The following is a 22384-nucleotide window of genomic DNA, read 5'->3' on the forward strand; positions in this document are numbered from 1 at the left end:
GTGGTTTCAAGTGTAGGCCACATCATGCCACCTCACACCTTCGAAGTCGGCTTGAAAGTCAGCACTAAAGTGTACATGGATGAGCTGATAAATCTGGTGATTCCCTGATGCAATTAAGTGGCCGCTGGCAGACCATGGGTATGGCAGCACGACTCGACACCGGCCTACAAGTCCAAAAAGACTCAGGCTTGGCTTCAGAAGAAGTGCTCGACTTTGTGCCCTTCTCTCACTGCCCCCCCCCCCGCCTGAACACTCGTCAAATATCGGAGAAAAAGATTCTGACTTCTAAAAAAACGAAAACAAAGTCGTCTAAGAATGCATTCCACGGAAGCTCAAAATGTCAGAAAGTGGAAAGACTTTTTGAAAATGACATCAATTAGAGGGAGGTAGGGAGTGCTGATTTTCTTCTTTTTTTCCAGCCGTGCACCCGTACATTCCTATCATGACGTTTGTATAATTTAAGCCATTTTTTAATTTAATTATTTTTCTGTGTTCCTGCTTTTAAATTAAAATTTATTTTTTATTTTTCAAGATTATATAAAAATTATGTTACGCCGAAAGTTTTGCGTTCATTGAAGCAAGGAAAATATTAAAATCTTACATATAAAAATTATGAGAAATATATTTTTTGCAATTATAATTTTGTGCGGGAGTTAGAAAAATTAATTTTTCTTTGAGTTATATCGAATTCATTTATACGGACTTCACGGGATTTTTTCGTAATGTTCCTGAAAAAAAATTTTTTTCTTTCTTTTTCATTGTTACAATTTACGATGCTTTATTCTCATAAAAAATAAATTCATTCATTTTTTTGCTACTGAAAACCATAACTTTAGTTAAGGTGTTTTTCTTTTACCATAAAAACTATTTCCATTAAAATTCAAATAATAATAATTGTTCCTTATATTTCGTGATAATTATTTAATAAACACTGAAAATTTCATTCAAATTAGTTAATTTTCTGATTTTTGGTAAATTTTGGTAAATTTTGTATAAATTTTTAAGTAACGGGACGGGTCAAAATGTTTGTACATTCTGAGCAACGGGTGTTCATTTTGCCCGTACCTAGTTGTTTATCTTCATTCAATGAATACTTATTCATTAAATTCGTTTACCCGTAGTAGTAGTAATGGCGGTATGTTTTTATTATTACTGTAGCTGTAATGGTAGGTGTTATTTTTTGCTGTCATTGCTATTGTTGTTTTTGCTGTTAATATTATTGCTACCGATATTAGTGTTGCCATTATCATTGTAGATTTTATTTCTATTGTTGTTAGTGGTGGTAATGTGAATAGTAGTTGTGATGGAGGTGGGGAACACTCCTAGAGATAATGTTTCGATAAAACTATCGGTGGTGGTGTAACCTTAAATTCACTAACCCCATTTATGGGAGAATGTCGAATCAAAATATTGAAAATAACGGCGTGAATGAGGATAGAACATCTTGTGATGGTCTCACATCAGGAAAGTGTCCCACTGGTCAACAGGGTGGGTCCTGTCGTCATCATACAACTCTTCGAAATTCTGAGTATGTGGCTGGATATAGGGGGAGTGAGAATTGTCAGAGAGGGCCCTAAGACACGAAGGGAGTTGGAACAAGAAATGTAAAAAAAAAGTGGACGGATGAGAAAAGAAGAGTACTGTGGGAATGCTTTGTAAGAAATGGAAGTAACAAATCTGATGGATATATCCGAAAAGTGAAGGAAGAATGGGAATCGAGAGGAAAAGGAGCTAGAAGTGTTGCAAGTTTGGTATCCCAATTAAAACAAATTAAAAATAACAACCTACTTTCACTGATTGCAAGAGAAGGAATTGAATGGATGGTTAGGAATGAAATGAATAACGAAAGTAAAATTGATGAAACTAGCTCTGATGAAAGAACTGAGAGAGTGGAAGTGCAGAAGGGAAATGTAAGCGATGATGGGAGGAGGACAACTGAGAAGGTATGGAATCCTATGGTTAGGGGAAGTAATGAGAAAGAGTTTGAAGGATCAAAGGCAGATGAGATCATTGACTCTGAGACAATGGAGCCAGTGAAAGGAGCAGATGTATGGAGAAGTGGTGATGAAGTTCGAACTTTGACTTCTGTAGAAAAAGAAGTACTTCAGAAGTAAAGAGAACTTTTTCTTAGAGACGATATCTTAGAGATTCCAAGTATGAAAAGTAGTGATAGGCGGAAGGTGAAAAACGAGGTAAAAATAATTCAAGGAGTAATTCACAACATCATAAGAAAGAACATATCGATTACGGAACTTAACAGGCGTCTGTATCCAACGTCATACGTTATTGCGAATCGTCTTGGCTTATTACAGAAGAAAAAGGTAAACATGAAGGATAGAAGGCCACACTGGCAGAGGCGGCTTCAAGAAAGTAGTAAACGGTGGCGGAAAGACATTGGTAGAATCGAAGAAATAAGAAAAGGAGTTAAACTAAGACAGAAAGCTAAGGACGAGCTTGAAAGGAGATATAGATTGCTGGAAAAGGGAACGATGAACGTTCTAACAATGTTGAAAGAGAAGGTCCACACTGGTGGTATAAAAATTAGGAACTTTGTTGGAAAAAGTGTTGCTGAAGCAGAACAACCTTTTCTGGAACAATCAGTCTCAGCTGTATAAAGAATTAAATGGTAGTAAACAGGCGGGAAATAACAACACTCGAAATGCAAAAGATGCAATGAAGCTCTGGAGTGGGATTTGTTCTGTCGAAGGGTGATATAATGAGAAGGCTAGTTGGTTGGGTGAGTTCAGAGAAAGGCTATCAGAAATGCAGCAGATGAAGAACGTTGTGATAACCATCGATGACGTTAAAGCTGGCATACGAAGGATGACAAACTAGAAGGCACCTGGTCCAGATGAAGTGATGGGCTTCTGGTATAAACAGTTCCCATGCCTTTATCCACCTATAGCTGCTGCTCTGCAAAGGGTTGCAGAGTCGGGAGATGTCCCTGATTGGCTTGTGAAGGGAAGGACAACACTGATTAGGAAAGATCCTGCAAAAGAAACAGATGCCAATAATTATAGACCAATTACATGTCTGTAATTGATGTGGAAACTGTTGACTGGAATATTTGCGGAGAAAATTTATGAACATCTAGAGAGTAATGGTGTTTTTCCTGACGAACAACAGGGGTGCCGGAAAGGCTCGAGAGGTACTAAAGAGCAACTACTAATTCATAAAGCAATAATGCAGGATGCGAAGAAGAAGAGGAATCTGAATGTAGCATGGATCGATTACAGAAAGGCGTATGACATGGTTCCTTATTCATGAATACATGAAACACTATTGATGATAAAGGTTGCTGAGAATGTGGTAAGGATTTTGGAGACAAGTATGGCTCAATGGAAAACCGTGTTGACAGCAAACAGAGAGGAGACGGGGCAGGTTAAATGTGGGATATTTCAAGAAGATTCGTTATCACCACTTCGTTTTGTAATGATAATGATGCCACTGAGCATCCTCTTAAGGAGAGAAAAACTGGGGTATGACTTTGGATCTGGTGACAGACGCCTCAACTATCTACTGTTTATGGATGATTTGAAAATATTCGGTAGAAATGAAAAGGAAATGGAAAGACTGGTAGAACTTGTGGGGACATACTCAGAAGACATTGGGATGGAGTTTAGGATTAGTAAATGTGCGGTCCTGGTGATGAAAAGAGGAGTAAAGGAATTGAATAGTGCTGCCAACTGGAGAAATCATGAAAGAAATAGAAGATACAGGTTATAAGTATTTGGGAGTGCTGGAGGGTGTAGGCATCATGAACAGAGAAATGAAGGAAAAAGTCAGGAAGGAGTATCTTAGAAGACTGAAACTAATTGCAAAGTCGAAACTGTATGGAGGAAATCTAATGAAAGCAGTAAATGCATGGGCAGTCAGTGTTTTGAGATACAGTGCGGGAATTTTAGAATAGTCTGACAAGGATTTGCATGCCATGGATAACAAAACAAGAAAACTTTTAGCAATGTTTGGTATATTTCACATTCGAAGTAGCGTAGTAAGGCTGTATCAAAAGAGGAAAGATGATGGGAGAGGATTGAAAAGTGTAAAAGATTGTGTTAGAACCGAGGAGATGTCGTTGAAGGAGCATGTGGTTAGATGTGAGGAGTGGATGCTTAAGGTTTTTCCAATGAAGTGGAGGTATGTGAGACCAAGGCTGATTATGTGAAACGTATGGATAGAGAAAGGGCAGAGGAACTGGCTAGGAAGAAAATGCATGGAAGGTTCTTCTAGGATATAGCAGAAGTGACTGATGAAAGATCATGGCAATGGCTTAGAGCTGGGTATCTGGCTAAGAGTACTGAAGCTTTTGTTTGTGCAGCACAAGAGCAGGCATTAGGAACACGATTGTTCAAAACAGTGGTTCTGTGAGAGGAAATTGCTGTAGAATGCCGGATTTGTGGTAAGACCTCAGAATCAATTGCGCACCTTGCAGCAGGGTATAGGTGACTGGCCCAGAGAGAGTACCACAAAAAACACGATCGCATGGGACTCCGGATATACTGGAAGAGGGTTGGGGTGAAGGGTGCTGGAAAATGGTTTGAGCAGGTGCCTGATGAAGTGAGAACAAGTGAGGATGGCAAGGTAGAGGTACGGTGGGACAAAAGTGTCATAACAACCAAGCAATTGGTAACTAATCGCCCGGATTTGGTCGTCATTGACAAGGTCTCAAAAATCTGGCAGATTGTAGACTTCTCAGTACCCTGGGACAGGAATGTGAGAGAGAAGGAGAATGAGAAGTGGAGCAACTATGATCCCTTGGCCTTTGAGATAAGGCGTATACACGGGGTTAAAACACAAATAATCCCTTGATACACTAGGAGTAGTATCAAGTCGTCTGGAAGGACAATTGAAAAAACTACAAATCCCCGATGTTTTAGGTGGTCTTCAAAACTCTGCAATTGTAGGTACCACCAACATCCTTAGGAAAACCCTTGATCTTTGAAGCTCCTGGTTTGAAGCCGGAATTAAGAGAAATCCTCTGGAAATGAATCCCATCTCTTTCCAAAGGGACGTTCATAAACGAAATCAGAATTATTATTATTATTATTATTATTATTATTATTATTATTATTATTATTATTATTATTATTATCATTATTATTATTATTATTTATTTTTTTAAACTTTCAAAATGTTTTTACTAATACTCACAAATTCGATCTTACAGTTATCAAGGGTATAAATAATGACATCTTAAACAATGAATGGTAGCTTTTGGCAAGTTAGAAAAGGAAGCTCGCTTTGTGACGTTATCCATTTTTAAAATCTATTTTCTATGTAGTTACTTTATACTGGGAAACGCCACATGAATGGTATCTGCAAATATTGGCTTTCATCCTTTATGACGTATTCATGTGTGAGTATATATGTTTATAATAAGCATAGCTAGATTCTTTATTTCATTCTTTAATCCATCATTACATTTGTTGTACTAATTTCAAAGGTAAAGCTTTTATTATTATTATAATTTACTTAATTACTGTTTCATATACACACACACACACACACACACACACATATATATATATATATATATATATATATATATATATATATATATATATATATATATATATAAATATATTTGTGTTCTCCCTAAATGTATCAGTAATATTGAGGTTCTCACTGAATTTGAAATTTTGTTTTCTCAGTTAAAACATCACAGCCCTCTTTCCTCCGATAATTTTTCAGCTATGAAAGCTAATGTTATACTTTATACTTTTTTCCTCTTTCCTGGGTCTACTCCGTCATTAACTAACTTGTGCATTCATACACATCGAGGGAGAAATCCTTAAGATTTAAGCGTCAACAGTAGTTGACGCTTAAACCTTAAGGATTTCTCCCTCTTCTCGTCCGTCGAAATCTCATTGGTTGAGATCTACATATTCGGTCATTCCAGAATGAAAGAAACATCATTTAAACGCGAACATTCCAGAGATTACAACAAGCATGGCTTCCCTGAGTAGAATCATTACATGTTTACAAAGTTCGGAATCTAGAAAGAAAAAAAAACACAAAAGGTTAACATTGGTATTACTTTTAGCATTCCAAGTTATATGTTCATCACCGTTTCAGTTTTATTGCGGGACTTTCTTTGGGTGAATGAAATTAAGAAAACAAAATACAAATATTCCAAAAATTAAATATTTGTACTGGTGTTTTGTTTTTCTAAAATTCATTCACTCAGAGGAATTACTGCAATAATGACGACACTTTGATTACAGTGAATAAATGACAAAAAAAACTATATTCCAAAGTTCATGATGTTGACCATCTTATAATTTATTCTTTTAATTCAGTTGACATTTACAATTCTTGATAGTATCTGTTTCGTAGCGCAAAATCAATCAATCAATTCTTATATCAATCAGCGAATCTATTATGCCCTTAACTCATCAGAAAAAAATAGCAACAATCAATCCATCAAAAAGAAACAAAGTGCGTTTTGAAATGATTAAAATCCGAAAATTGGAAGAGAAGCTCTAAATACCTTTAATATATTTCCATTATGCCGTTTTGAATTTAGAAATAAAGTCTCTAAATCCAACTATTCGTACTAACTTGCTCTATTAATTTATGAATATTCTGCCAAAATGTTCTATTTAATAATTAGTAAATTAATAGCTCCTCCTACCCTATGCATGCTTTTTTTATTTTATTTTATTTATTTATTTAATTATTTTTCCACCTAAAATTTACTTTATAATTCCGAAATGAATTTATAGACGTTTAGTTAATGAATATATATATTAAAAGATATATATATTAATATATATATATATATATATATATATATATATATATATATATATATTAAAAAATGTATAGTTTATCTTAGATGTTCAATAGATATACCTTATCATAACTATAATATTGTTTTTACATCCATTCTAACAGTTAGCACTTTTGGCTCATATATTTGATACTACATATCAATCGACTAACAATCACTTTTTTCAACATATACAGTTTATTGTTAGATCAATATTTGGAATCTGATTACTATAAATACATTTGTAATATTATGGTTATTACAATTTTATCTTCACTATCCATAAACTAACTTACTTAGCAAATTCACCTTTAACATTTCTATACCTTACGATCAATCTAGAAATTATAATATTACGATCAACTACTATTTCCTATTCTAATTTAATATTCACTTTTTCCTCCACATCCAATTATATAATATAGTTTATGCCCTTTTTTATCACTGTACAATTAAATACTATATTATGTGAGATATATTATCATACTTACATTCATTGTTCGTCTAAAATATTAATTTAGTTATATGTTGCCATCATATTTTCTATCGTTATCTAAATTCATTTAATTATGTTATAAAGTTTTACCATTGTTATTCTGTTTATCATCATTAGTGTTGCGTAGTGATGGGGTCATATTAAGATGAGGGGTACATATATAAGATGGTGATGAGGGAGAGAGAAGAGAGACATACAGTTCTGTGGTTCTTATAACACGACTGAGAGAGCTGATCAGTTCTTTTAACACAGGAGGAGACAGTCATTACTTATGATGGAGGAACATTACTTAGGATGGGTTATACAAACTTCATTAATAACGATGAGTGGGGACAAAGTTCATATTAAGGATCACACATTACCTTTTGCTGCTGAATGATGACACGACACAATTTTACAAAAACATGATGATAACTTCTTTATTATCAGATCGACCAGTCGAATGATGATGACGTCAAAGAATTAAAAGTCGTTTCCACATGTTAAATGTTCTACCCCTTCGCCTCTGATCATGTCTAAATCATGTTAAATGTTCTACCCCTTCGCCTCTGATCATGTCTAAATCATGTCTAAATGTTCTACCCCTTCGCCTCTGATCATGTCAGCTCTGTCCGACCGACTCTGCTAGCTATTCGATCCGGACCAATCTGCTAATCCTGGCTCCTATATTGAGAAATTCCCTTTCTGCTATGACGTCATATGTTTGGTTCAAAACGTGATGAACTCACGTGGCGAACTCAGGTGGCTGACACGTTCTCCAAACACACTTCTGCAACAAAGAATTCTCACTAACCTATCTTCCCTAACCTATTTTCAATATGTTTTTAAATTGTAATTTTCATTATTTTTAGCTTACCTTTTTAATTCGCTTTCCATAAAAGAATGCACAATTACATTCTTTTTACAAACAACATAACTAAACTATTTTATATGAAATTTAACAATGCGAAATTCTAACATTCCATTTTCTGAATATATTTCTGAACCTTGCTTACAAAGTTCGAATCTTGATCTATCCTGATCTCATTTTCCACTTATCTAATGTTTCTCTTACTTACAAGAAAAGAGGGCAGCCCTTTTTCCTGTAACATTAGTTAATAATATTTTATATAAAGTAATTATCTCCATAGAGAAAATACTTAAATTATCATGTTACGATATTTCATATATTTTTAGAAGCATGTTATATTTAAGCTGATTGGTTACTCATTACATCTAATTAAATCAATTATAAATTACTTTTATAAAATTTAATACTATTTACACTAAATCTTATCATGATATTTTGAAATCAGACAATACAGTACAACATAAAATTCATACCATTTCCTTGTATTTTATTGTTAATTTAGTATTAAAATTATTGTTATACTTAATTTAGATTTATTTGGTACCTAAATATTATTATTACTTTATTTTTATTATTTTCATTTTTATTCTCAACCCTATTTACATTTACATTTAAATAATTAATTAATCTCTATAAATTAAAATTAAAATTTCATATTATGTACGTTGATTCAATTTTAATTTAATGTATTTTTCTAATCAGGTTTTAGTTGAGATAATGTATACTTTGATCTATGTAAACAGTTTTGAATTACTTCCTTGCGTTTGTTAAGAAGGTTTTCTTTTGGATAGTATTATATAATACAATTCGATTGCAAAGGTTACATGCGGCCAGATTTGTTTGGTGAGTATTTATTAGCACTACCCAATATCGAACATTTAAATTTGTATTCTATTTTGTTTTTCCTTAATTCCCTAATCTAATTTGCTAATGATGTTGTTTCTTCTTATTGTTAGCATGTGGTATTTCGAAGGATGCTATATGATTATTAAATCTTTCTTTAAATCTACACTCTGTGGCCCCAATATATGTTATAGTTCTGTTATTATCTATTCCTTAACATTTATATACTATATGTGAAGTGAGACATTTACCTGCTAACGGACATTCATCAATATTCCTGCAGTTGCAAAATGAATTCCTTTCAATGATTTGATTACTTAATTATCCACCTTCATTTATCTCTTTGTCTTATAATAGTTTTCAGTAAATTAGTCGTAGTCGAAAAATATAATTTTACATTATTACGGTTTATTCTTGATTGGAGTAATTTGATTTCGGTTACTCACTGTTCTGTATTGTGTCCTCTTACGCATGTGAAGTTAATTTTGTAACCGATACATTTATCAAATAGATATATACGTATGAACCATTTTGTAAACTTTATTGATTCGATTACTTCAGCAAACGCACGGAATGTAAAGGGTCTATGGGAGCATGTAAAAAATAGAATAACGCATGTACTAGTCTCTTATTTCTGTGAATGTTGATGGCGAAAAAAGCACACACACACACACACACACACACACATATATATATATATATATATATATATATATATATATATATATATATATAGTGTGTGTGCTTTTTTCGAACAAATTATTGTGGTATAGCTGCATTTCATCCATCTAGTATCTCCGTGTTAAAAAATAGTTAACTGTCCTAAAACACTAAATAATAGATAACTGTTGTTGTTGTTGTTGTTGTTGTTGTTGTTGTTGTTGTTGTTGTTGTTGTTGTTGTTAAGGAAATGGCGTCAGCGAGGGTGTCAATTTGTAAATGTACAAAAAATATTATCGATATTATTACCACTAAGAAAAAAAAATAGGGTAACATCGGAATAATAGGCAATCAAAAATCAATTAATCAGTATTAAACTGTTCCAGTTAATAAAATTCAAAAATGCTTTTTATTTTCTGGGATGTAATTTGTTTGTAAGTTATAGTGTATGTATTGTACTTCGATAATTTAGTGATACTGAGTTCCGCCATCCTGAGCTGCTTTGTTGCCTGTTGATGGATATTTTGAACTGATTTAGGGGCGATAATTCAAGCTGGTTTTAAGCGAATTTGTTGCTGCGGACTTTCTTTTTGCCTCCTCAATTTAAAGTTATTTTTTAAATGGACGTGAACACTAGAATATTTCAATTAAAAGTAAAATATGAACGGGTAAAATTATAGAGGAATAAAAGGCGAATCAAATGAGGTATAGGTTGTTTAAACGGTTATATTAAATTTAGCTTAAATTTGCAGTTTTATTAAGGGATCGATAGAGTCTCTGTAAGAAGGCACAGTTGATCTTAATGATGAGGAGCAAGTAGACGGCATGGAGGGATTTACTATTCATTTGTTGATAAATTTGTTCCGGAATGGACTGACAACATTCAATGAACTTATATAAGCAAAAGGTTGAACAGCCGTGATGCATCTCGACTCGACAAGACACTCTAGATTATAGAACGTATCAATTAAAAAGTCCTGAGAGGAATCTGTACACATGTCGAAAGTTATTTGCAAATAAGTCTCCAAAATTGTCTGAAGCTGTTAGTTTGGAAAATGAGTCTGGAAAGATGTGGAAACAATGGGTGCAAATGAGTCTCCAACGTTTTTCGATGATAGTGAATCTCCATTGTTGTGCGGCCCACCACATCGTAATGATGTATTTTCTTTATATTTTAAATGAAACATTATTTTAAGAAATTTATTGAAGTAGCAATTATATGACACTATCGTTCCCGGGGAGAGTTACTTGGTTAAGAAACGTCATAGGAAGGAAAACAGCGAGTGTTAGCCATGATATCAAACGATAGGCACATGGAAACATCAACGCAACGGGTCGATATGTCGCCGGATATAACCGATTGGCGTGGGTCGCTTCTTGAGTCTTCATTGCGTCGTTAAAGGTAACATTTCCATCGTCAGCATTACTGACTGAGACCTCATGCAGAAATTGAGCGCATGTGCAAAAATAGCAAACAAATGCATTTTATAAAAAAATATATCATTTATTTTACGTTTAATACTGGCGAAGCATATTTTTATAAAGACCAGTTGAAACCATATGCATTCAACTAAACTGCTATGTTGCGTCCTTTGACCCCAGAATGTAAGTCGCAGCTGTTTTAAAACAGTAGAATTATATTCAGTTCTCTCTTTTTTCATTGAAAGAGAGAGGCAGCGATAGATAGATAGATAGAGAGAGAGAGAGAGAGAGAGAGAGAGAGGCATACATAACACGTGAACATTGTTTTGTTTTTGTGTGCCTCGATGACAAGTTCTTTTGAGTTTGACCTTTTGAGTTCAAATCGTTTTGACTTGGTTGAATATTATAAACAACTCTCACTATTGATGAATATATTCTAACATTTTCAAAATCACAAAGCACCTGCTTAACACATTTGCACCTCGCAAGTACAGATAAGTCAGACACAAGGTTTATTAATGTAGAAGCCCCTAGATCCCCCAAAAGGGGCGCTCTCCATCAAGAGTGAAGATCAGAAAAAAATTATTTCCCTTTGCTGATATGAGAGAGGAAAATTGCGAGAGAAAAGTAGAATGAAAAGACAGAAATTGAGAGAAAGAGAGACGTGTCTACCGGTCAAACAAATCAACCAACTTACTTTATCATTTTAAAAGCATACCTACTTTTATCTTCGACAATTAGATTGCTTCTAAATTCCTTTCAATTTTTTCTTGTAAGAAACAATTTTATATATTGACATCTTAACCACTGAACCGATTAAATGAAATAAAAAATATTGTAATCACCTTGTCAGTGTCGAATGTCGGAGAGAAGCAGACGACTATTTATCTAATGATTATATTAAACTTAAATCTTTTTTGTCTTTTCTAACATAACACTCCTTATTTTGTTTATGGTATAAATTTTAAAAATTTAATTACGATCAGCTTTAGAAGATAAACCGAAGTTTGCACACGAATCATATTCACTGTAGAAATCTTATCTATTCGCCAACAAGAAGGAAGATGACGAAGTGATTTTATAGTAGTATTATTCTGTATTCGTTGGTGGAAAGTACGGCATAATCTTGTTGATACACTGGTTCCCACTGGATCCCCGAAGTTAAGCAGCGTTGAACCTGGTCGGTATTAAATGGGTGACCTTCTGGGAATTCCAGGTGCTGTATGTTCTCTCCGCTTATCTTGGCATTGTTTCGTCCTGGACTTCTCATTGCCACTGGACTATAACCGGTGTCGATTCAGGAGAGGTGTGGTTAGGAATTGCGCAACCGTTTCCTCACAATTACATGCGCAGCTGTCCCCTACAGAGGGTATCCTTTGTCTTTCGAGACTGAACGGAGGCACCGTTGGTGGAAAACTAGGAGGAGAGGGTGGAATAGAAGGTGGATGAGAAGTACATTCACATAAAGATGAGATTAAAATATACATGCATGAAATAAAAACAGGGTAAATTGGTGTGGAAGTTACTACATAGAAAGTATGTTTCTTTATTCTTTTCATTTTGCCCCTCCTTTTTGTCGCGTAGTTTTCTCGTGGTTTATGATACTATCTATAATATATACTAGTTTTACCTTTTTCATTTAAAGACAAAAACGAAAAAAGATGAAAATAAAAAGATTCCCACGCAACATCTAGAAGTTATAGTTAATAAGATATTTTTTTATTTTGTAATTTAGTAGTGAAACACGTAAAACAAGAAAATGCCAAAATACAGAATTTGTGATTGATCAAAAATCATGTAAATTAGTGAGATTTCACTCACACACTTAAAAGAACTTTATTACTGTGTTATGCTCAGTGATTCGATACTTCCACTATTATTACTAAGCTTGATTAGTAAACCTTGTGTCTGACTTGTCTGTACTTTCGAGGTGCAAATATATTTGTAAGTCTCGAATGGCGAAATAGCAGATTAACATAATTACTATTTTGGAGCACAGTTTCTGACTTTTTTATCAATTGGCGCTTACCTATCGATGAGAAAATTCATAATTTTTTAATAATAAATGGAGTTGCAAGAAAGATAAAAATCGCACAAATGAGATTGCTACGCATACATACGAAATATAACTTTCGTTACATATCATCTAACACTTATTTTCAAATACGTAGTCTGCCTTTGATTGGCAATAATAATGGGGGATGCAAAGATGATCAGAACCTCAATATCAGCAGAGGTGGTGTTGGGTTGCCTTCTTCATAAACATTGGATTTTGACTGCGGTCTGAGATGCATTCTGTACGTTCGTGTAGAGGACAGTTTGGGGAACACGGCGGTGTACATAACTCATTTTCTATATGGCGCTTAGTACTGTATGATTCCTGAGGTTTCATATATTTTACAATAAAATTATTGTCTCTGAATGCGTTCACCCAAGAGAAAACTGCACTGGAAGCTGAAACGCAATTTCCGCACATAATTGGACAGTAAAACATTTTGAAAGTGGCACGACCACAACTCTAGTCAAATGTGAAACTCTAAAAGCAACATTTTGCAAGAATTCTCCCATCAGAGGATCCATCACCAAAAGAATCCCCACAACTACCCGTTTAAAGATAAATCTTCTTGTTCAACGACGAATTTAACGAGCCTTGCATATAAGATTTGTAGCCGTGGCGATCAAATTGCAACATTCGAAGGTGAACTTACATATAGATTTTTCGTCTACTTCTTGTCGTTCTACATTTACTTGCCCCCATGAAAACAACGTGAGATACAAAATTAGTTTGTCATGAAAAGGAGGAGGAAAAAGTTTTAATTGTTTCAGTTTCAAGAGATTTCTCTTTCAATTACCAAGACAGAAAAGGATGAAGTGTAGTATCAGAACAGATACTGTATTTATCTCCTAACCAAAACTCCAAAAATGTTTCTTTTTTCTTTGTATTTCTCTCTCTCTCTCTCTCTCTCTCTCTCTCTCTCTCTCTCTCTCTCTCTCTCTTCCTGCCGTCTCTTTCTCTCCCAACACTCTTTCTCTTTCCCTCTCTCTCGCTCTCTCATTCTCTTTATCTATCTATCTATCTATCTATCTATTTTGTTCTTTTTTCTCACCTTACTTCTTGTATTTTTTGTTGTTATGTCCAATGTTTCTCTTGTTGATTTTGTTGTTATATTCCTTTCAAGATCCACTAGACATTTATATTATCATTTTCTTCGACGTATAGTCTATAGAAAGACGGAGAAAGACTCCTAGATTTGTATCAGAAATTTATTATGTCTATTCTAAACCAATGTATAACGTAGAAGTCAAACCAGTAGAGTAATTTATTACAAACATATTATTTTAAAACATCAATAAACAAAAACAAAAACAAAAAGACGAAAGTGAACACATCCAACTTCCCTTATAATACGATAATTATAATACATAAATATCCAGCTGAATGTGGCGACGTTTGTTTTCTTGGGTGACTTTCTCCTATTTGCAATCAAAGTCCAATAAATGAAAGCTTTCTAGTAATTTGAGACTCGACCTTGTGTCGTATCCGTGCATGATGGAGGAGATCGGTGGATAAGAACAAAGAGGTATGAAAAAATACAGGCCTTAACGTATCATAAAACATACTGCCAATATTAGAAGTTTGTCGCGATCACTGATTACAGAAAGATAATGACTAACTTTATCCTCTTCAGAAGTGAGATTAGTCAAGTTGGTTAGGACAAAAAATCATCAAGTGTAAGATCAATATACACTCCTTATTCTTCTCGATTTAATGCGCATGTGTCTAATTGTGTTTATCTAGAATAAATGTAGCTTCTGTGTAGCTATCACAAATGGGTTTTACATTCTTTTCTTGGTATCATCATAATCTTGAAAAACTGTCATAATGAACGAGACTGAAAATGGTGTCATTCTCTGTTTTCACATTAAGGTAAAATGTGATATAAGGAGGATTTTATATAAAGCTGCATTTAAAAATCCAGTGCAGACATTACCCAGGCGAATAGTAATGTAAACTATGTCATGCACCAGTGAATAGGTATATCTGTTTTGTGTGCATTGGCGTTTTCAGAATAAAACTGATGTGTCATCACATTTGAAATATTTTTATAACTTACTTGGGCGGTGGTGGTGTACGACATGGTTATATCAATTTTCATATTTACATAGTTTCTACTTTATAGTAAATAAAAATGATATTTGTGAAATTTTGTGGAAAAAATACTCTACTCAATATTTGCAGGAGATAATTAATTGCAATAAATGAATTTAAGTATTATTTATGAGCAAAAATTATTAAAAATAAATATTTTAAACAAAAATAATTCACTTCAAACTAATGCCGAATACCCGTTTTGTGGATTATCAAAACGATCACTTAAAATTAGTGATTTAAATTTGTTTTTATATTATCTTAATTTTTTACTTTTATAAGACAAGTATCCAGTTAAAAAGCAATCACTTTAGAATTACTTAAGACTCAGACGCAGGAATTCATATAAAAACACTCTACTGCTTTTGTCCATTCCGTTGTTGTCAACTAATCAGTTTCATTTGCGTTTGAACAAACTTCCAAAATATTTTAATGTAACAGTTTTGTTATTTTTAACGATAAATTTATTGGTTTTAGTAGTAACCACCCCTGAAGCATTTTGAAGCGTTTTCTTCCTCTACATACGCATTCTGTCCCACATTTAGGGACGTGCATATATATATATATATATATATATATATATATATATATATATATATATAAGGGACGTGTATATACATATATATATATATGCACGTTGAATTGAATATATATACAAACACACACACACACATATACATATATATATATATATATATATATAAGGGACGTGTATATACATATATATATATGCACGTTGAATTGAATATATATACAAACACACACACACACACACACACACACACACACATATATATATATATATATATATATATATATATATATATATATATATATATATATATATATATATATATATATATTTAAAATTTCGGCCTTTTGGATTATTTTAGACCATCTTCCAATTACGTGATTTCCTTGGATTTTACTTGTGCGAATGGAAATTCAATTTACTTTCTTGTATATTTTTGGATTTTACCGTCATTGGATAATTTACCTTTCACCAGACTATTCATTCACGTGTAATCACCTTTTTCTTCACCATATTCCCTCTGCTTCACTTTTTATTATCAAGCAAGATCTTTGACTCGCTTGCAGTTTCATCAAATACTTTTGTATGCAAAATCCGATTCCGCATTTTGCTAATTCCTACCCTCTGATGAGAAGGAAAGTATTTCTTCGAAACTCCGCGGATTAAGGACTATCCACTTATTAAGTGTTTCCTTTTCAAATTAAATATGTTTTTAACTCTTTTTCAAAGTGTTTTTAACATGTTTTATTAACTATTTGCTCTTTTATATATATATATATATATATATATATATATATATATATATATATATATATATATATATATTGATGAGCAGTGACAATTCCTGTTTATTTCTCTTACAATCCAAATTTTGTTTATATTCAGTTAGGATGTAGAAAGAAATTTGCCGTACTTTCGAACGTTTTCGACCGCCATAAGTCGTCCTAGGGCGAGTGATGAAAAATTTAAAAATAACAAAGGTAGATAATTGAACGGAATTGAATGCTTTTCAGTATTTTAAGTATTTTAACCAATTTTAATCGTCTTTCCATTCAATTACCTCATTTTTTATGTTTTTTACTTTTTCATCACTCGCTTGAGGACGACTTATGGAGGTTGAAAACGCACGCGAATACGGCAAATTTCTTTTTACACTCAAACAAAATGTTCGAAATCTAGCCAACAAGAAAAATTCGATTGTAAGAGAAACAAACAAGAATTGTTACTGCTCTTCAATGAAACGTGCATAAAGTAAAACATGATGTCCAAATATATATATATATATATATATATATATATATATATATATATATATATATATATATATATATATATACATATATATATATATATATATACTAGCTGTACTCTGCCACGCATTACTGTTGCTCGAATTGGCGCAATGGAAAAGTTTCAAAATGAGAAAAAGCATGTTTCTTATAGGTTATAATTTTCCATTTCGTAGTGGTACACAGTATTTGTTGTTCTATTTTCTTAGCTGATGTAGATATTTTCTGGTTTGGTGACTCTTGAATACATAACATAAATTGTCCATGTGAAAAAACAGTCAGTGTGTAACTGTAAGCCACACAATTGTAAAGATTGTTCCCTGTGCTTTGTTGATGGTTATTGCAAACGACAATAAAATTGAAAAGTGCAATTTCCTAAAGTCTAATGATTTATACGGTGGAATCATAGGAATGCATGGAATGAAGATATATTCATCTGTAAAAAGTCCTGTTATGATTGTTGTTTCTATGATATTGTTTGCTAATTATTTTACTGCAAGCCATGCGCCTTTGCAAAGCTTGGATTGGTTTATATTTCACAACATGATAATTAGTACGCCAAATTTCAGTTGCAATACATACAGTGGCATCACTGTCAAATATAGCTGTTGGATAATTAACTACTTTATCTACTTTCACAACAGTGTCGATGGATTTGTATTTGACTACTTCACTTGGATTTTTACATTGAATAATAGCGTGGTCGTCTTTGTATTGACCTGCAAGAATAGCTCGTTCACTCAGTCAAGTGGAATTCTTATAATTTGAATATCTGCAAAAACCTTTTAAACTAACTCTTCTTTTGATGTAATAAAATTACAGAAGTTAAAAGTCAAAGAATTTTGCCCTTATCTCTAATCAGCTGGCACTTTTCCGTGCCCAATTTCCCACAAGTGATGCAAAAATGCGGATCGAACAGTCTGCAACTGGACACGCATATTTTGAGTTAAGTTTAATGTCTTCACAAAAAAGTAAAGTATTTGAGGCAAGCACTTATTTCATCTGCTGGTGTTGATTGGCGAATAACAGGCAACATTTGTCTGAAATCTCCTGCAAGCAATATTACTGCATTCCTAAATGGTCTGACATTGCCACGCAAATCTTGCAAGGATCGACCAAGAGCCTCAAGTGATTTTTTGCATACCATTGTGCATTCATGCTAAACAATAAGTTTGCATTTCTGCAATATTTTCCCCCATATTGGATGTTTTGGAGATGTGGAACATGAGATTTTGGAAAAATTGAATGTTTTAAAGTAGAATAAATAATTCTTCTACTTGGCAGCAAGGTCGCAGGTATTCCTCATGCAGCAAGGGCTAAGGCTATGTCATTTTGTTACCGAATGGCTGCCAAAATCAATTTAATTAGAAAGGTTTTACCAGTTACTTCTGGTGCTGTTCAGGGTAGCAGTAATTTCCAAATAACTTCTATTCTCACAGTCAGTAAATTAGGTGACTAAAATAGGATTTATCCATGTTTTGACAAATCCTTATTCACTGTAATTAATTTAGGAGACTAAAATAGGATGAGGGATTAGGGATGGACAGATAGAGAGGAAGATATATAAATAGAAAAGAGAAAGTGAGAGGAAAATAGAGAAAGAGAAGGAGATAGAGAGAGATAAAGGGGTTGATAGATAGACAGAGAGAGGGGAGAGCTAGAAACAGAGAGCGCTCAAAGAGGAAAGGAGAGAGATAGAGGGGGTTAGAGAGAGAAAAGGGCTCAAAGATAGATGGAGAGGGTGATATAGAGAGAAAGATAGATTGAGAGAGAGAAAGGGAGAGATGGATAGAGAGAGATATTAAGAGAGGAAGAGACAGGGGAAGAGAAACAGAAGATGAACTACACCACCGTTTTTTTCCTCGTTCAGTAGAGAAGAAATCTTTCGAGACTGAGGCAATTTTAATTTTTTTATTACTATCCAGAGTACCCTTTTATTTCGGGAGCTAGATTTTCCACACATTAGAAACCGACTGGGTTATCTGTACTTTCACCTAACAAATTAATAAAAGAAAAAGATATTGTAAAATCTGAATTTAGTGTGAAAATACTATTTTAAAAAATAGCACTATAACATAAGTGCATAAGTGCCACTTTGTGTACTCTTTGGGCGTTGAGTTCCATGGCGACCAGCATAATTATTTAATGGTCGCTCCCTTAGCCCCCCCTAGTCAAGGCTACTGCATGCGCACGTAACATTTTTTATTTACTGACGTTGGCTTAGTAACTAAACGATTTATTGATAATTTCGTAACCCTTAAATGCATGCCGGAAGATTTAAATTGGTTCATTATTGTTGTTATGAAAAAAAAAAGTTTCATTCAACACAAAACCAATAACACATATTAATGATAAATGATTTATTATTCTATTCATTGAAATTTACTAATTTTTAAATAAAAAAAAGTAGAAAAAAGTTAGTAAAAAATAGTTGCTTATGTGCGCATGCAAAAATATTTGTAAAAGTGAAAAATTATTTTAATCATTTAAAAAACTTGGTATTTTTTTTTTAGATTAGGTCCACCTTATAATCACCCCCAACCTCCTCATCTTAAAAACAGTTTCCGGAATAAACACAATTTTTGGAGGGGGGTGAAAAAATATTTGCAAAATGTAACTGATATTTGTTGTCAGCATACCCACCCGAAAATACTATTTTAAAAAAAAGAGGGGTTCAGTGCTCGTTGCAGAGAAGTTGATTTATTTATCAATAAAATTTGCAGAGAAGTAGATTTATTTATCAATAAAAGTCGTCATTTAAAAAAGAAAATTGTGGAGGTGGACCTAAATGTAAATATTTACCCAAAACATTATCCACTCATGTAAATTAAAAATGTCTGTAAAAATGAGAAATTATCAATACATGGTTTAGTTATATTTTTAATATTCATGAAAAGAGTTAAGCCAACGTAAGTAAATACATGAATTACAAATGTTTGTAATAGTGAGAAATTATTAATATTATAAATAAATAAGTTTAGTAACTTTTTTTCTTTTAATATTCATAAAGAGTAAAACTTTTTTCCAATATTCATGAAAAGAGTTAAGTCAACGTAAATAAATAAATGTTTGTGAAAGTGCGAAAGGCAACGTAAGTAAATAAATGATAAATGTTACGTGCGCAGGCGTTAGACTTGACTAAGGGAGGGGGCTAAGGGAGCGACCATTAAATAATTCTGCTGGCCGCCATGGAATCAACACCCAAGGAGAACCCCACTTTATTTTAAATATTTATTTTCCAAAGGACTGTTTGAATAAATCAACAATGAATAAAATAGTGCTTCTACCCTTTATTGCCGAAATTGGAGACGCCTTTTTTTTCACGCACTTGCTATCCAAATCTAGGGGAGACATCATTATACGGCTGAACAATTGCTTCCAGAAAGGGAAAGAATAAATTTACCAAAATTAACATTTATTACTTCCGAAAACGTTAAATTAAACTAAAATTATCATTTATTACTTCCAGAAACTTGGTAAATCGATATTACTGGAGAAAATGAATATTGACAATTCAAAAGAATGTTTAAAATTATTTATTTGTTCGAAAAAAACAAAAAAAAATAAACTTCCGGAAAGAACTATGAAAAAAGTAAATAAAGAAAGTGAAACAGAACATATATCCATAATTGTTTAATTGGAAATGTTTCGATTTAATTAATGAGAACGGGAAAGTTTTTCATGGAACATTTTTTTTTAATTAAAAACAGAAAATTGAAATCACATATTCATAATAGTTTAAACTGGGCGAGCGCCATTTGAAAACCAAAACAAAACCAAAACATTTATTAGTTTGCTTTTTTGTTTGTTTATTTTTTCGTGTGTGTGTGTGTGTGTGTGTGTGTGTGTGTGTGTGTGTGTGTGTGTATTTTTTCGAATAAATAAATAATTTTATACATTTTTTTTATCAAAGCAACTTTGAAAGGCAAACAACAAATTAATTTAAATGATTAGGGTTTTTTAACGGAGAAGTGGGTTGTTTTTTTTTTACTGGGAATCGAAATATAATTGTAAAAAAACATTGATTGAAAAGTTTGCGTAAAAAAATATAATTTTAAGAAAACAATTTTGAAATGAAAGCAACATTGGACTTTTATAAAATAGTTTGTTTTATTTTTTCGACCAAGATGTTTTTGTCAAATAAATAAATTTCAAGCAATTTTTGCAATAAATAATAAATAGCAACTTTGGTACTAGTGCAGAGAGTGATCTGTGCTGAAATAATAACGTTATTATTTAAAAAGCCATTCTTAAGATGGGGAGGGGAGGTGGTTTTGTACCTATTCTATACTTCAACCTTACAATTGAATAAAAAGAACATATAAAACTTTAATTAAACTTAAAAATACGATTTAAAAAATAGCGCGGATCACTCTCTGCACTAGCACCGCAACGTCGTTAATTTTACGACTCGCCCCAGCATATTATAAACACCCTAACTTCCCCATGTTAAAACGGCTTTCGGAATTAACACCCCCAACCTCCCCATGTTAAGAACGGCTTTAGATGTTTGTGGAAGGACGTGTTTAATTTGAAAGCCGTTTTTAACATGGAGAGGTTAGAGTATTTATAATACGCTGAGGCATGTCGTAAAAATGAAACAGTTTAGAAAAAGTTAAAATAAACTTTTTTATGTAAACAATGCCGTGAAAAAAAACTAAACAATTAAAACGTAATGTTTCATGAGTGAAAAGCCTTAAGAGAAATAAAGGAATTTAAAATTAAAAAATTGGTAAGATACATAAATGAATTTAAATTTAAAAAATATGGGATTTTTTGTGCTAATTCAGAGAGTGATCCGCGCTATTTTTTAAATGGTATTTCCACGTTTAATTAAAGTTTTATGATATGTCTTTTTATTCAATTGTAAGGTTAAAGTACAGAATAGTTACAAAACACCCTCCTTTCCCCATGTTAAGAATGGCTTTTTAAATAATAACGTTATTATTTCAGCACGGATCAATCTCTGCATGAGTACCTTTTTTCTTTTCTTGTTTACTTATCTTGTAATTCGAGAGTAGTTGAAATGGAAGTTACCGGAAATAAAACCGGGCAATCTCGCAGAAACGACTTACGAAATATATTTATATTTTAATTAATATTTTTATAATTCGCAATGTTAAATTATTTTAATAACATGCAAACATTCATTGACTTTACAGATAGATTTTCTGAAAATTTCAATTAAATTGGTAATGTAGAAATATGGTTTTATTGATGTTGAACGAACCAAGAATTACATTTATATATATATATACATATATATATATATATATATATATATATATATATATATATATATATATATATACAACTATAAACGTATACATACATATGTGTGGTTTATTTAATCGGGAAGTAGGCCAGCAG

At 32.7% G+C, this 22384-nt stretch overlaps 2 protein-coding genes across 3 annotated transcripts in view; one reads left to right on the forward strand and one right to left on the reverse strand.

The window, feature by feature from the left end:
• The window catches only part of LOC145256286 (metabotropic glutamate receptor 7-like), a 183166-nt gene that overhangs the window by 18571 nt on the left and 142211 nt on the right, over positions 1-22384 (reverse strand). The gene's annotated exons all lie outside the window — the stretch shown is intronic.
• The window catches only part of LOC145256293 (small conductance calcium-activated potassium channel protein-like), a 76177-nt gene continuing 59128 nt past the window's right edge, over positions 5336-22384 (forward strand). The window contains exon 1 of one of the 2 annotated variants that reach the window (XM_080115025.1): positions 5336-5356. The gene's annotated coding sequence lies outside the window, so the exon portion shown is untranslated. Of the gene's footprint in view, positions 5444-22384 lie in introns of both variants that reach the window. The other variant, XM_080115015.1, reaches the window with a different exon arrangement.

The sequence above is a fragment of the Euprymna scolopes genome, chromosome 3 (assembly GCF_053919585.1).
Source record: "Euprymna scolopes isolate OS-2025 chromosome 3, ASM5391958v1, whole genome shotgun sequence".
NCBI classification, from domain to species: domain Eukaryota; kingdom Metazoa; phylum Mollusca; class Cephalopoda; order Sepiida; family Sepiolidae; genus Euprymna; species Euprymna scolopes.